General features: G+C 49.5%; 1 long non-coding RNA gene across 2 annotated transcripts; it reads left to right on the top strand.

Moving 5' to 3' along the window:
* Nucleotides 1–1,102: 1,102 nt before the first annotated feature.
* LOC120238743 lies at nt 1,103–5,227 on the top strand. Of its 2 annotated transcripts, none has more exons than XR_005530302.1 (2): nt 1,103–1,186; nt 4,879–5,227. It is a non-coding gene; the product is annotated as an uncharacterized LOC120238743 (long non-coding RNA). The 2 variants fall into 2 exon arrangements; XR_005530303.1 differs by lacking the exon at nt 1,103–1,186 and adding an exon at nt 3,816–3,902.
* Nucleotides 5,228–14,427: the final 9,200 nt, after the last annotated feature.

The following is a 14,427-nucleotide window of genomic DNA, read 5'->3' as shown; positions in this document are numbered from 1 at the left end:
CCAGGGTTTAGAGGCCACACTTCTCAGAGCTGGAAGGTGCCTTGGCAATCTCTCAGTCCAGCCCTCTCATTTTACAGGTGAGGAAGTCTGTCACCCAAAATACGACATACCACCAAATCAGCACAGGCCCAATTCTTAGCAGGTTGGCTGAGGCCGAACATAACAGAGAGCAGTGTCCAAACATTCTACAGTGAAAGGCGAAACTATGGAGCGTTCATGGTCACGGAGCACCCTGAAAGTCAGGAGGGGCCCCTCTGTGACCTGCCATAATGCCTGTGCCCCCTCCAAAGGAAATGGAATCATCCTGATCATCTAGAACTGGATTCCTGCCTGGGAATCAGCATTGCTAATTCAGGCAGAGGTGAGAAGGGCCCCAGATATGGTGACTTATGTTCTCAGTGGCTAAATCTCTCCCTGTCTCCGTGGCCCTGGCCTCCAAAGTGGGGAGCACTTTAATCCCAAGAGTTAAAAGGCAGAATGGGAGAGGGGCATGGGCAGGAAGAACCTATTACAATTTCCATTTATAGTTATTTTTCTCTTTAACAATGTTTCTATTGCTTAATATCCTGGCTCTCAGTATTACATGTATAAAACCTGCAGACTGATCTACTTCTCTGGTGAGCAAGAGCTAAAACGTGTTCGTTCTTGGGACACAAACCTGAAAAGGTTCTAAGAGGCTGCTCTGGGGAACCAGGGACTCTAGAAGTGTGGTCTGCGTCTGAATCACCTGGGGAGGCGCACCTGGGTGTCTCAGTCTGTTGAGCATATGACTTTGGCTCAGGTCATGATCTCATGGTTCCTGAGTTTGAGCCCAGCATGGGGCTCTCTGCTGTCAGTGCGGAGCCTGCTTATGATCCTCTGTCCCCCTCTCTTTGCCCCTTCCCCACTTGTGCTCAGGCATTTGCTCTATCTCTTTCAAAAATAAGTAAACATTAAAAAACAAAACAAAACAACAACCCAGAATCACATGTGGAGACTGATTCAGGAGCCCCAGGCCACACCTGCTGTAGCAAATTCCCTGCGGGCAGGGCCAGGAATGTGCATGTTCAGCAAGCTCTCCTTGAAGTCTAAGTCTCCTAATAGTTGATAACTGCCTTTGGGCTTTGCTTCTGCAGCAGTGGAAAGAACTGCCTTAGCCCACAGAGGTAGCCTCTGCTCCTATCCCCAGAGCGGCATCTTGCAGAGGGTAATGTCCTGGCAGCTCTGTCTTCCATGCAGTGTATACAGGGTTGCCTGTTCATGGGGAAGCTCGGGGCTGAAGTCCCCTGGGATGTGCTTCCTGCCACGGAAGCCACATCTACCTTTTTTTTTTTTTAAGTCTTTATTTTTGAGAGAGAGAGAGAGAGAGAGTGAGAGAGAGAGGCAGAGTGCGAGCGGAGGAGGGGCAGAGAGAGAGAGAGACATAGAATCTGAAGCAGCCTCCAGGCTCTGAGCTGTCAGCACAGAGCCCATTGTGGGGCTCGAACTCACGGAGTTGTGAGATCATGACCTGAGCCGCAGTTGGACGCTTAACCGACTGAACCACCCAGGTGCCCTGTATCTGTCTTGATGCAGATGGATCAAGACGTCTTGATCAAGAGGGGGCACTTCTTCCTGATTTACATAGAGCAGCCCTGTGAGTGGGCAGGGGCTCTGGCCGGCTCTCGTGCTGCCTGCTGGGGAGGCTGACGGTTCCCTAGTACCAGACTGTGATCACCAGGGTGATGACAGTGAGGGGATGGAGGAAAGGTGACGGAGACACCCCAAGACTGGCCTTGGGCTTGGAAAGAACGTCCTGACCTGAGTAGCAGTGCTGCCCGGTGGACGGACCAGGGCAGCAGTGGGGCCATGCAAGTGAAGAGGTGATTAAAGAGTACTCTCTTAATAAATACATAAATATAAATGGAACTTTGTATCTCTTAATAAATAAATAAATAGAAATGGAAATTGTAAGACTCAACTCTTCAGTTGCATGGCTAAAGGAGAGAGTACTCTCACTCTTAAATACAGAGGACAAACTGAGGGTTGATGGGGGTGTGATGTTGGAGGGAGAGGGAAAAATGGTGATGGGCATTGAGGAGGGCACTTGTTGGGATGAGCATTGGATGTTGGATGTAAGAGATGAATCATAGGAATCTACTCTCGAAGCCAAGAGCACATTGTATACACTGTATGTTAGCTACCTTGACAATAAATTATTTAAAAAAAAAACAAACAGAGAAAGAAAGTCCTCTCTTGAGATGTGAAAGCAGGTGAGCTCAAGGGAGAACTGTGCCCAGGGTTTGGGTCTCTATCTTTGACAGTTTTAGCTAAGGGGTGGAATGTATATTATTTGGGTAGGGGCTGTCTTTGGGATCAGGGTTTCATGTTTTTCTCCCTTCCATGGTCAGGGTCTCCACCTTTTTGTCTGGGGCCTGTCTGCTCAGATCTGGCTCCTTGTACCTTTGTGGAATGCGGCCAGGGAAAGTTGCTAACTTTCCTGATAAAGGGGCTTGAGTCCCCCTTTGCTGTTTCCAGGAATCCCGGTAAAGCCTAAGTAACTGCCTAATCTAACAGCAGGACACAGGGTGAAGAGCAGAATTACAGATGACCAACTTCAGGAAAGAGAACAGAGAAAGGAGAGGAGACAGTGGAATAGAAAAAAGAACAGGGAGACTAAATAGTCAGAAACTAAAAGAGAAATAGAGAAACAGACAATCACTCTTGAGATAGGGGTGCAGTGAGGAGTGGGCCGCAGGCAGGGCTGCAAGCCCGGACTATTTGCAATGTTGGGGAGAGGGTAGGTGGGTGGGGCCTGGCTAATTTTAGGGAAAACATTCTGGCCTACCCTCACCCTCAACCACCCATTATTGGCATATTCCTTAACATTGGCCCAAAATGGGGGCCTGAGTGTCTCAGTTGATTAAGCATCTGACTTCAGCTCAGGTCACGATCTCACAGTTCGTGGGTTCGAGCCCTGCATCAGGCTCTGTGCTGACAGCTCAGAGCCTGGAACCTGCTTCAGATTCTGTGTCTCCCTCTCTCTCCGCCCCTACCCCCCTCCTCTCTCTCTCTCTTTCTCTCTCTCCTCTCTTTCAAAAAGAAATAAACATTTAAAAAAAATTAAAAACAAAAAACAAAGGAAAAAAAACCCATTGGCCCAAAATGGCTGGAGTAGGATTGAGAAAGACTACAGACCAGGGACACTGAATGTTTCTGGCTCTTTCCCTGGCTATGGTGAGGAAAAGGACTTTCCAATGTCAATGCTTTTCCGGTCATATTCATGTTTTACATCTGAGCCATAAAAACCAGCAAATTACCTGTTGGATTGTTTTAGAGAGGATTCTTGCTTGCTGATGACATTTCCCCTGGTGATACGCACCAGTTGGAATTCTCCAGGGTAATTGCTATTATCACATCATCAGGAGTTTATCTTGGGAACATTTGGCTTTTGTTGTTTTAATAACCAAGTCTTGGAGCCTGTGCCATGGGGGGAAATGTTTAGTCTGAAGCCAAATGAAGAGAAGCCAGCAGAGTCCAGCATCTTCTCCCACGGCTCCAGCTAGAGCTTATTTAAGAGAGCAGAAGTGAAAAGGTACAAGAAGAACATTTGCTTGTTTAATTGGCCATAGATTTTCCTGGCAATAATTTGCGGCAAGATAAGGGACCTCATCAAGGTCATGTGTCGAGGCACGGCTGGGTGAAGAAAAGGACTCAGAAAATTCTGGGTGGTTGCCTTTTTAAGTGAGTTTGGTGATTTCCCTAGGACTCATCCATCAGCTGATGAATGTCTATTATTTAACTAATAGTTCCTGCCCAACTGGCCTGGCTCTCAGCCTGGACCAGTGGTGTCTGGATGAAAGCAAAGATGGAAGACCTGTCCTGTGGTCTCGAATACCAAAGACACTGAATCTAGGCCCCCAAGGCCATGAGCCTGCCCCAAGGTCAGTGATTCACTACTCATCTTGGAGATAGAACAGGCCACTTCTGGGAAGCAGAATGGACAGCTGTGCGTGTCCCAGCTTATATAGGCCCAAGCTGATTCCCTGGCTGGGCCCACACCCTAGTCTCAGCCTTCTGATCTGCTGGAGCAGACCCTGTGATTCCCCAAGTTTGACGCAACACTGGTTTTATAGAGTGGATAGGAATCTTAGAGATCCTGGAGACCATCTGCTCCCTTTCTCAGATGAAGTTGAGGCTCATAATAGCATCCATATCTCTGTACTCTTGTGAGCATCCCTGCCTTATTATATTGTCCAGCATTGCTGTGAGCTACTGTGGTCCTCCATTCCCACACAGAGAGCTCTGTGAAGCCATAGCCTGCATTTGAACTGGGGTTTAGCACAGGACTCAACACTCACAAATGCTCAGGAAGTATTAGAATGAATAAATGAATGAATGACTTGCCCAAGGACACATAGTTGGTCATGGCAGAGCCAGAACACCAAGGTTGAGCTCCAGTTTAGTGCTTCTTATACTCCTCCATCCTGTCTACCAAGAGGTAGAGCAGAGGGGTTAAGCATATGAGCATGTGGCCCCAGACTGCTGGAGTTTGCATCCTGGGTTATTTTCTAGCTGTGAGGTAGCCACAGGGGCATGCCTCTCTGATTCCCCTTTGGGAAGGAATTTGCGGCTCAGTGGCAAGGAGGGCAGTTAGCAGACAGCCTCTGGCTACAGCACCTTCAGGGTCCAGGTCAGCTCTGGGGCCTGGGCCAGTTCCTCCCAGTCAGCCCCAGCCAGTGACCATGGCAGGGGAGGGGGGCCGGCCACTTCTGCCCAGAGCCACAGTCCTCTGGCAGGCAGTCTGTGCAGAGCTCTGCACTGGGCTGCCTGAGACCCTTTCATGGTGCCTGGTGGCTTTCCAGCCTGAAGGTTCTTTCTGCCCAGTTCCACTCCCTCTCCCTTTTATATTTCTCACAGGCATTACTTCTAACAAACCTCAAGAGATCTTGGTGTCTGCTTCCCAGAGGACCCAACTGACACAGGCCATGTGACCTGGGACAGATACCTGTCCAGTTTTTGTTTTTCTCAGCTGCGGACTGGGACTCTTGGCCATAACCTGCCTCATAGGGTGGTAGTGTGGAGTCACCGAATGCATACGGCGCCTGGCCCAGGTGGGCACTCCACACATGTGTTATGTCTCAGGAATCCTGCTCGGCCTGTGGATTTGAGTTGCAGGCATCCTGCATCCGGGTATAGGAACTGCAGCAAGATGTAGCCCTTGGACTCATTCACACATGCTTCTGAAGTAAAGTCATAGAGACGCCAACTCTAATCTCTTTTCCTGGGCTGCAACGGGGGAGGCTAAGAGGGCAGGGGCTGGGGGCCGGGGCTAAGCAGAGACTGTCTCTCCCCTGGGGAGTCAGTTTCTGAAGGTCAAAGGCAGAGCCTGGACACACACACCCTCCACCATCCCCCCACCCGCCATGTCCTGCTCAAGGCCCACTTCCCTCTGCGAAAGTTCATGAAGAAGGTGAGAGCCGCCCTTGGTGCCTCCTTCATCCAGCCCCATTCTCCTCTCCGGTCCATCCTTGACCACTTCCCTACCTCAATCTCGGTCTTCAATTATCCTGGATGACCTTGCAGCTAAGACATTGGCTCGTGTAAGAACCAGAGACTTCTTTTCCCCCCTAAGTTTACTTATTTTTTGAGAGAGTGCAAGTATGAGCCTGTGAGCAGGGGAGGAGCAGAGAGAGAGAGAGGGACAGAGAGAATCTCAAGCAGGCTCCTCCAGGCTTGATCCCACAAACCTGGAGATCATGCCTTGAGCCAAAATCAAGAGTCAGATGCGTAGGGGCACCTGGGTGGTTCAGTTGGTTAAGCATCGACTACAGTTCAGGTCATAATCTCATGATTTGTGAGTTCAATCCCTGAGTGGGGCTCTCTGCTGTCAGCACAGAGCCTACTCTGAGTCCTCTGTCTCCTCTCTCTCTCTCTCTCTCTCTGCCCCTCCCCTGCTGGTGCTCTCACTCTGTCTCTCTCAAAATAAATTAAAAAAAAAAAAAAAGAGTCAGAAGCTTAAAGGATGGAGACACCCAGGCACCTCAAGAACCAGAGAGTTCTAAGCCCAGGCCTGGCAGCAAGCCACTACCCTATGTCTGGGAGCTGGCTCTAGTCGCCTGAGATCAGTTTTTGCCTGTGTAAGGAAAGGTGTGGAGGAAGATAAGGGGGATTCCCCCCTGGCTCTGACATGCTGTCAAGGGCCTGCAGACTCTTTCTCTGAAGGTCCAGACAACGAATATTTTATGTTTTGCAAGTCAGAAGTTCTCTTCCACAGCACTCTGCCATTTTGACACAAACAATAGGCAAAAAAAAAAAAAAAAAACGAAAAAAGAAAAAAAGAAAAAGAAAGAGTGTGGCTGCATTCCAAGAGCACTATCTACAAACACATGTCCTTTGGCTCAAAGGCCATAGTTGGCTGACTCCTGTTCCATGTGACAAATATGATGATACTGCCTGGGGAAACTGATTCCCTCATCTGGAGCATCGTGATATTGGAGGAGGGAGGTGGGGGGAACATACAACAAATTTGGGTCAACGGGCTGTGAGAAGCAGGGGCTTCTCCAAAGCTACTTTGTCTTCTTTTGCAGAACTCAGAAAGAAGCTATGTCCAGAGGGTAGTACAGCTGCTATTGGGATGATGGTGGCGAGGGGGCCAGAAGCATTTTCAGAAAAGAAAACTGACCCAGTAGAGCAGAGCCAGGAGATCCAGAAAGAAATGGGCTCAGAGTCCTGAGGACAATGGGAACCCCTGGAACAAACCATGCCTGAAGCTGGGAAGACCCTCTTTGAACTTTTTAACAATCCGTTCATTCAATTATGTTACCTAAGACTGAGCTAAGTGTTCTATCAAAAGAATTGTACAATCAAAAGAATTTTAACTGATGCAATCAGGGAACTCAGAAAAGGAGGGAGTGTCCCCCTCCCCTACTAGGTCACCAAGGAGACAGTCTATCCCCATACCCACAAACTCAACAAGGAAAGGAAGAAGTAGGGCTGACTTGCAACAGGAACCAGAATAAACCCCCTGGTGCTCAGTCTGGCATCCAGGGTGAGTCAAGGGTTAAATAGATGTATGGGAACACATCCTCATCTCTGCCCCATGGCCCACTCACCTCAAAGGGTCCAGCTCCCACCCCCACCCCTTTGCTCAGCTTCCTCTCCCCAAATGTCATGCAAATTATCCTACGCAGCCTTTGACATGTCCTGCTGAGTTAACTACAGCTGGCTGGCCCTAGAAGGAGGATTGTCTCAATCAAAAGGAGAACGTCTCTGCAGCCAATTAGAGCCTGCGTTACTTGACTAAATGTGCCAGATTAATCGCAAGTATTAATTACAGGGTCCGGAGGGCGGGAATGTAATGATCAACACCTTCCCTTTGTGGGAGGTGGCCATGGGCAGTGGAAATGAGAGAACGATCAAAGCTCACCATGATCAAAGCCGTGGCTGGGTGAGGGGGTCATTCTGTAGGCTGGTAAGTGGGGAATCACAGGGTCACGCTCTGGGCTGCCAGCTGGCCTGACCCCGAAGACGGTTCAAACCGTTCAAATTCTGGCACGGGCTCCCTGTGGTGAAGGTGTTGGTAGTCAAGGTGGGACACGGCTCTGGTCGTAGCCCTGCCCTGATGCACCCAGTGAGCATGGGCTAGTGACTTGATGTGGCATCGGGTCCCTGTTAATGACTTGTTCTGGCATCAGTGTTTCCCCAAACAGGGTTCTCTTGGCCCTGGGGCTGGCCGGTTCTTCCTGTGTGGGACTGTTGCACACATTGCTCCTGGAGCACATGTCCTAGGAATCCCTCCTGTCCACCCCGCCCATGGCCCAGGATGTCCCCTAGGGAGACAGTGCCACCCCTGGCTGACCCCCCCCCCCACATTTGATAGCCTTCATGGAGAGGTGGGTGGCTTTCCTGTTCCTCAGGGGCCTCATTTGAGAAATGGGGATTATAATGTGCCTTCTTCATGGGGCTCTGGAGATGAAATGTGATGCCACTGGTCAGAATGAAGAACAGTGCCTGGTACATAGCAGGTATAATTGTTGTCACCATTACGATGCATGGAGCCCCCTCCTAAGTGTTTATTATCTAACTTTACCCCTTCAAAGTACATGCGATTATCTCCAGGTGGGGATAATTGAGGGCCTGAGAGGTTAAATAACTTGCCAGATTTCAACAGTAGGTCAGTGACTTCCTAGCAGGCCCCTTAATGGCCCATTCGAGGGGTGGTGGCGGGGCGTAGGGGGTGAACATGACAAGGCCAGGCATTTACGGACCTGTGCTGTGGAGATGGAGAAAGGGCAGGACAGCAGCTGGGGACTTCGAGTGATTACTTTCAGCTCAGGGAGTCAGACTGGTGGTGAGGGCCTTCCTGGGACTGTCCAGCCGCACGCTTCTCCGGCATGGGGTCTGTAAATCCAAACGTGAGTCAGGAGGTCTTCCCTCTCTGGCGTCATTGACATTTTCCTGCTACGGAGCAGGAAATGAGGGCTGAACTCCAGGACCAGGTCTGTAAACAACAAGGCTTGTCCAAGGGGGCTGCTCCCCGGGGCGGCAGGTAGGAAAGCACACTGGTTAGATACTTCCTCCGTTATTGCCGGGAGCAGCAGGGGAGGGTGAAACAGGCCACAGAGTTCTCACATGCAGACGTTCAAGCCCAGTTAGAGTATCACAGAGAAGCCACGGAAAGCTCAGGGACCCCAAGGGATGGAGGTCAGCCACCTCCTTGCCAGCTTCCATTCCACACTGTGGTCCACAAAGCATGGTGACATCTCCATAGTGCCCATCCCAACCTCTTTGTCCCCCTCTCTGTGCCACTAAGTCCACACACACTGACATTTCTGTTCCTCTTTCCTACCTCAGGGCCTTTGCACTTACACTCAATGCTGCCTGGAATGCTTTTCACCTGGACCTTCCTATGGCTGGCTCCTTATTACTTGATCTCAGATCAGAATCCTCTACTCAGGCCTCCCCAAACCACCACAGCTGAAGTAGCCATACAACTCTGCCCTACAACATCAGAGACCCTCCTCTTTTTTGCTACTTAGCATTTATCATTGTTTAACATTGTTTGTTGTTTATCAGCATAACATCCTGAGTTCCTAAATAGTGCCTGGCACTAAATAGGGCCTCAGTGAACAGTACATAAATGAAGAATGAGACACAGCTTCTGATGTCAGAAATCACTCAGTCTGAGGGAGGAGACATAGCCCTCAGGGACCCCAGGGTCTGAGGGGGAGAAAGAGCCCTGCCCTCAGGAGGCTCCAGTCTGAGGGGAGACAACCCTGTCCTCAGGGAGCCCAGAATGAGGGGGGAGACACAGCCCTGCCCTCAGGGAGCCCCAGTCTGAGGGGGAGACACAGCCCTGCCCTTAGGGAGCCCCAGTCTGAGGGGGGAGACACAATCCTGCCCTCAGGGAGCCCCAGTCTGAGGGGGGAGACACAGTCCTGCCCTCAGGGAGCCCCAGTCTGAGCGGGGAGACACAGTCCTGCCCTCAGGGAGCCCCAGTCTGAGGGGAGAGAAATAGCCCTGCCCTCAGGAGCCCCTGTTTGAGCGGCGGGGCGGGGGGGGGACACATTTATTTTTCTTGAGACAACAGATATCAACAAGTGCAAACCAAACGTATAAACCCTGAAGGAAGTGTGGCTGAGGGTCATGGGCTTATAGGACTCAGTCCAAGGAGGACTCCCCATAGGCAGCTGCCTCCAAAAGTCAATGACCCCACATCTCAGACACATCAAAGGGAATCTTGGCCTAGTTGGCCAACTCCATTCCTCTACATCAGAGCCAGTCAAAATGGTCACGATCAGTGAGTGTGATTAGTGGCGAACCCCACAGATCCTCCTCCACAGGACCAGATCTACCTGTGTGCAGTGCAAATACTGTCTAGGCCTTGATTGGAGAAAACTGTTGTCACAGGCCATTGATTCCTTCTCTCCGCTTGGACCGCCCCTCTTCACCCTTTCTCATGTCCTTCCTTCCTTCCTCCCTACCTTTATAGAATCTAGAACCACTGCAGTATACAACTTACACTGCAGTCTGTGAGTGGCATTTACCTGGAGTTGTACAGTGCACAACCTGTATAGCCCTATGCAGCACCCCTGAAACATTTCCAGAGTCTCAGGACCTAAAGACACCCCAGAAAGCCTAGAGAATAGTCTCTCAACTTCAAAATGAAGAGACTGAGGGACTCAGGTGACTCCGTCAGTTGAGCATCTGGCTCTTGATCTCAGCTCAGGTCATGATCTTAAAGTTCATGGGATTAAGCTCCAGGTCAGGCTCTGCGTTGACAGCACAGAGCCTGCTTAGGATTCTCTCTCCTCTCTCTCTCTCTCTCTCTGCCCCTCCCCTGAGCTCCCTTTCTTCCTCTCTCTCAAAATAAACAAATAATCTTTAAGGAAAAATAAAATAAAAGGAAGAAACCTGGGATTTGGAGGGGACAGCTTTTCTGAGGTTCCACAGGAGCACTTTAATGAAACGGCTGGAAGGTGGATCCAAAGCTCTTGGTTCTCCAAGCTGCAAAATGATCCGCCCGCTGCATCTCCTCTACCCTCCCTCTCAGGCTCTGCTGAGATGTTTCCCCTCTCCCCTTCAGCACAACCTGTGCTCCCCATTCTGCTCTTGGATTAAGTCCATCCCATGCTGTGGGGTCTTCCTTAGTAAGCCATACACCCAAGCTATGGCACTAATCATTGGTCTGCTGTGGAGAGGGGACCCTCTGAGGCCAGAGATCCTTGTCTGTACCAGTGTTAGTAATGGCGTGAAGATCAGTGAAGGTGGGGAGGGGATGGGGAAGACCCTCTTACTTCCTGGTTGAGTAAAAATACAGATATCAGATGCACTTGGGTAACAATTGTAGCTCTGCCCCATGCCATGGGCATGACCTTGAGCAGTTTACTCAGCCTTTCTGGGTTCCTGGATTCTCCACTATACAAGGGGGCAAAAATAAGCCTCATCCTTCCCCCCACCAGCCCACCCTGGTGTAGTGAGGATTACATAAGGTAATTTATGTAAAGTGCCTAGCTTGGCACCAGGCACAGTCTTGAACCATGGCTGTGCCCGCACCTCCGGAAAGCTCCCTCCTCCCCGAAGCCCCTCTCAGCCCGTGTTCTGCATGTGCGTTATGTCTCTTCCCCGTGGAAGCCGTTTAAAGGCAGGAACTGTTACTGGGAAGAGATAAAGTCCTTGGCACAGCTCAGCCATTACCAGAGATGTTTAACCAGCCCGCGCTTACAGGCGGGAGGACATGCATGAAAGCGTTTTATCTTCCTCCCACAAGGGGAGAGTCGAGCCCTGTGCCAAGCTGAGATGAAGTCTTGATTTTTTTTCTAAGTAGACATTTAGGATTCTACTGATGCTTTGCTAACTCCCAGTCAAATCACGACATCAAGGAAAGAAAAACTCCATTTTCTGCTAAGATGTTGAAATGGTCCTTTCCAATTAAGTAGTGAGCTCCAGGAGGGGGAGCCCAGGCAGGCAGGCCAGAGCTGCATCTGCTCATCTGTGTGTTCTAGGGTCTGAGAGCCCCTCGGAGCCGAGCCTGCAAGTCAGGGTTTGGCCTCCAAGGGACATCCCGCCCTCCATGTCTCCCCTTAGTCTAGGTCCCTGCTTGTCCCTAGGAGGGATAGGAGACTGTGAATTACCAGTCAGTTACATGTTTTGCATATATTGGTTGGTCTGATCATCTACTTTGAATTAGCAAAGACCAGGACTGTCATAAAATTGCCCGCAAGGTGCAAACATTGTCTATCTGGAATTCTCCAATCTCCAGCTCTCCATAGTTCCTTGTCTACCAGGAAAGCACAGGCTTATCTTTTAAGACTCAGCTCAAGGGGGCTAACAGCAGCAATAACAATCAGTTACATGGCTCGTATGCTGCCAGTCACTGTTCTAATTGCTTTCCATGCACAAACTCATTTCATCTTTTTTATATCCTTAATGACTCAAACAGTGGCCACTGATATCTCACATTCTTCCTTTTGAAGAGGCGGAGACTATGACCTCTCACTTTGAATCCGGGCAGGCCCTGGGTCTGCTTTGACAGACAGAATGTGGTAGAAGCGATGCTGTACCAGTTTCTGGATCAGGCCTGAGGATGCCAGCAGCTTCCATTCCCTCTCTTGGCACTGTATCTTTGGGAGGCCTGGCCACCATGTGAGGAGTCTGATTGGCCCAAGATGGTCATGCTGGAGTGGACACACCCGAACGCTCTAGTGGACATCCCAGCTAGACTCAGCCTTTCAGTCATTCCAGGCAAGGTCCAAGACATGTGAGTGAAGCCATCTAAGATCCACCAGGCCAGCTGAATAAGTGAGTGACCCCAGCTGACACTGAGTGGAGCGAAATCACCAAGCAGCCACACCCTGCCCAAGTGCCTGAGCCACCAGATCGTGAGATATAATAGGATGGCTGGGTGTGTTTTTATGGAGCAGTGGGACGGTGGCACAATGACCTTCTGACACAGGTACAATGGGGTACATTTGACAGTTGAGAAGACAGACACAGAGCAGTCACGTAATTGTCCAAGGTCACTATCAAGTGATGGGGCCCAGACTTGAAACCCAGACAGCCTATCCCAAAAGCCTGTGGTCCCTCCTCTTCTCTGAACTCTGTATGGACTGCTCTCTGGCTGTCCTAACACCTCTTGAACTTACCCGTGGGCAAATCTACTACCCTATTAGGTACAAAGTCTGCTGGAGCCAGGTATGGAGTCCTGGTATCATTAGAGCTCCATTCCTAGCACAGAGGAAAAATGCTCAATGTTTGTTGAAAGAGTGGAGAGGATGGATGGATGGATGGATGGATGGATGGATGGACTTGGGTGGGAGGAGCTAGAACCATTTGGGATGTAGGCATATTAGAGGCTCCATGTGAGGATCAGTGTGAGGGAAGCAGAGGGCCCTGAATGTGAGGAGAGCCACGGCCCGCAGAGGTGAGCAGAGGCTCCCTTTGCTAATTATGTGGTTCTTCCCCAGTGCCCTTTCTTCTCCAAGGCCTCACTAAGAGTCAGTCTTTGCAAGTAAGGATTGATTTTGTTGGTTTTTAAAGTATTTTTATTTATTTTTAGAGAGAGAGAGAGCACCAGTAGGGGAGGGGCAGAGAGAGAGAGAGAATCCCAAGCAGACTCTGCCTGATGTGGGACTTGAACCTACAAACTGTGAGATCTTGACTTTAGCTGAAATCAAGAGTCGGTCATGCAACAAACTGAGCCACCCAGGTGCCATGCATAGGATTGATTTTGAAAAGTACTTCTATTTTAGTGTTATATGTTGCCTCTAATCTTTTTTTTTATTTTTAAAAACTTTTCATGTTTATTTACTTTTGAGAAAGAAAGAGAAACAGCACTAGCAGGGGAGGGGCAGAGAGAGAGGGAGACACAGAATCCAAAGCAGGCTCGAGGCTCTGAGCTGTCAGCACAGAGCCAGATGTAGGGCTCAAACTTATGAACCATGAGATCATGACCTGAATGCTTAACCAACTGAGCCACCCAGCATCCTGCATAAGGATTGATTTTGAGAAGCACTTCTATTTTAATGTTATATGTTGTCTCTAATCTTTTTTTTTTTTAAAGCACAGTCTTAAGAAAGACCAAAAACAGAGTCACTGAGAAATAGACATGTCAGAAACCTGGAAAATCTAGTCACTATCTGAACACAAATTTTATCTCTGAATGTCCTGGGAGCCCAGGCAAAAAGGAAAATATATTGTAGTTAAGAGTTCTAGTTTGAGGGTAAATCCAGAACCAGTAACCCCCAATGAATGCATGTACCAAAGGGTCACCTCTGCCCCTCAGGCAGGAGCCTCTCCAGACATAGTAACCCACATTTTCACCGTTGGCCCACCTCGGATGCAATGGCACCTCTTTCACCCTTTCCTCTGCATTTCCCATGAAGAGAGTAGCCTGAGTTCATTCCTCTCTCATATATGAATCCTCAGTCCTAGAGGTCTTGTGCTTTGGCCAGAGCAATCAGCACCCTCAAGATCTTCCAAACCTCTGGAACCTTCTAGCAAAATGAATCTCTGCATTCCTTCCACCATCACTCTTCTCTTTAAAATTCTAGGCAGGGGCGCCTGGGTGGCTTAGTCGGTTAAGCGTCCGACTTTCGCTTAGGTCATGATCTCGCGGTTCGTGGGTTCGAGCCCCGCGTCGGGCTCTGTGCTGACTGCCAGCTCAGAGCCTGGAGCCTATTTCAGGGTCTATATCTCCCTCTCTCTCTGACCCTCCCCTGCTCACGCTGTCTCTCTCTCTCTCTCCTAGAAATAAATAAAAATATAAAAAAAAGTAAAATTCTAGGCAAAGAAAAGGATTTTTTATCACCTTGTCCAAGAGTATCTTTCCAGAAGATTGCTTGAAATCCCAGTGGAAGTTTCCACTGTTTTTTTTTTTTTTTTTTGTCTTGTCACCCGTTACACAGAGCAGCATTATACTTTTAGGACACAATCCCTGAGGTGCCAGTGGTTAGTTACAGTTCATAG

The sequence above is a fragment of the Hyaena hyaena genome, unplaced genomic scaffold (assembly GCF_003009895.1).
Source record: "Hyaena hyaena isolate Hyena2069 unplaced genomic scaffold, ASM300989v1 scaffold_211, whole genome shotgun sequence".
NCBI classification, from domain to species: Eukaryota; Metazoa; Chordata; class Mammalia; order Carnivora; family Hyaenidae; genus Hyaena; species Hyaena hyaena.
This window is presented reverse-complemented; position numbering and strand designations above follow the sequence as displayed.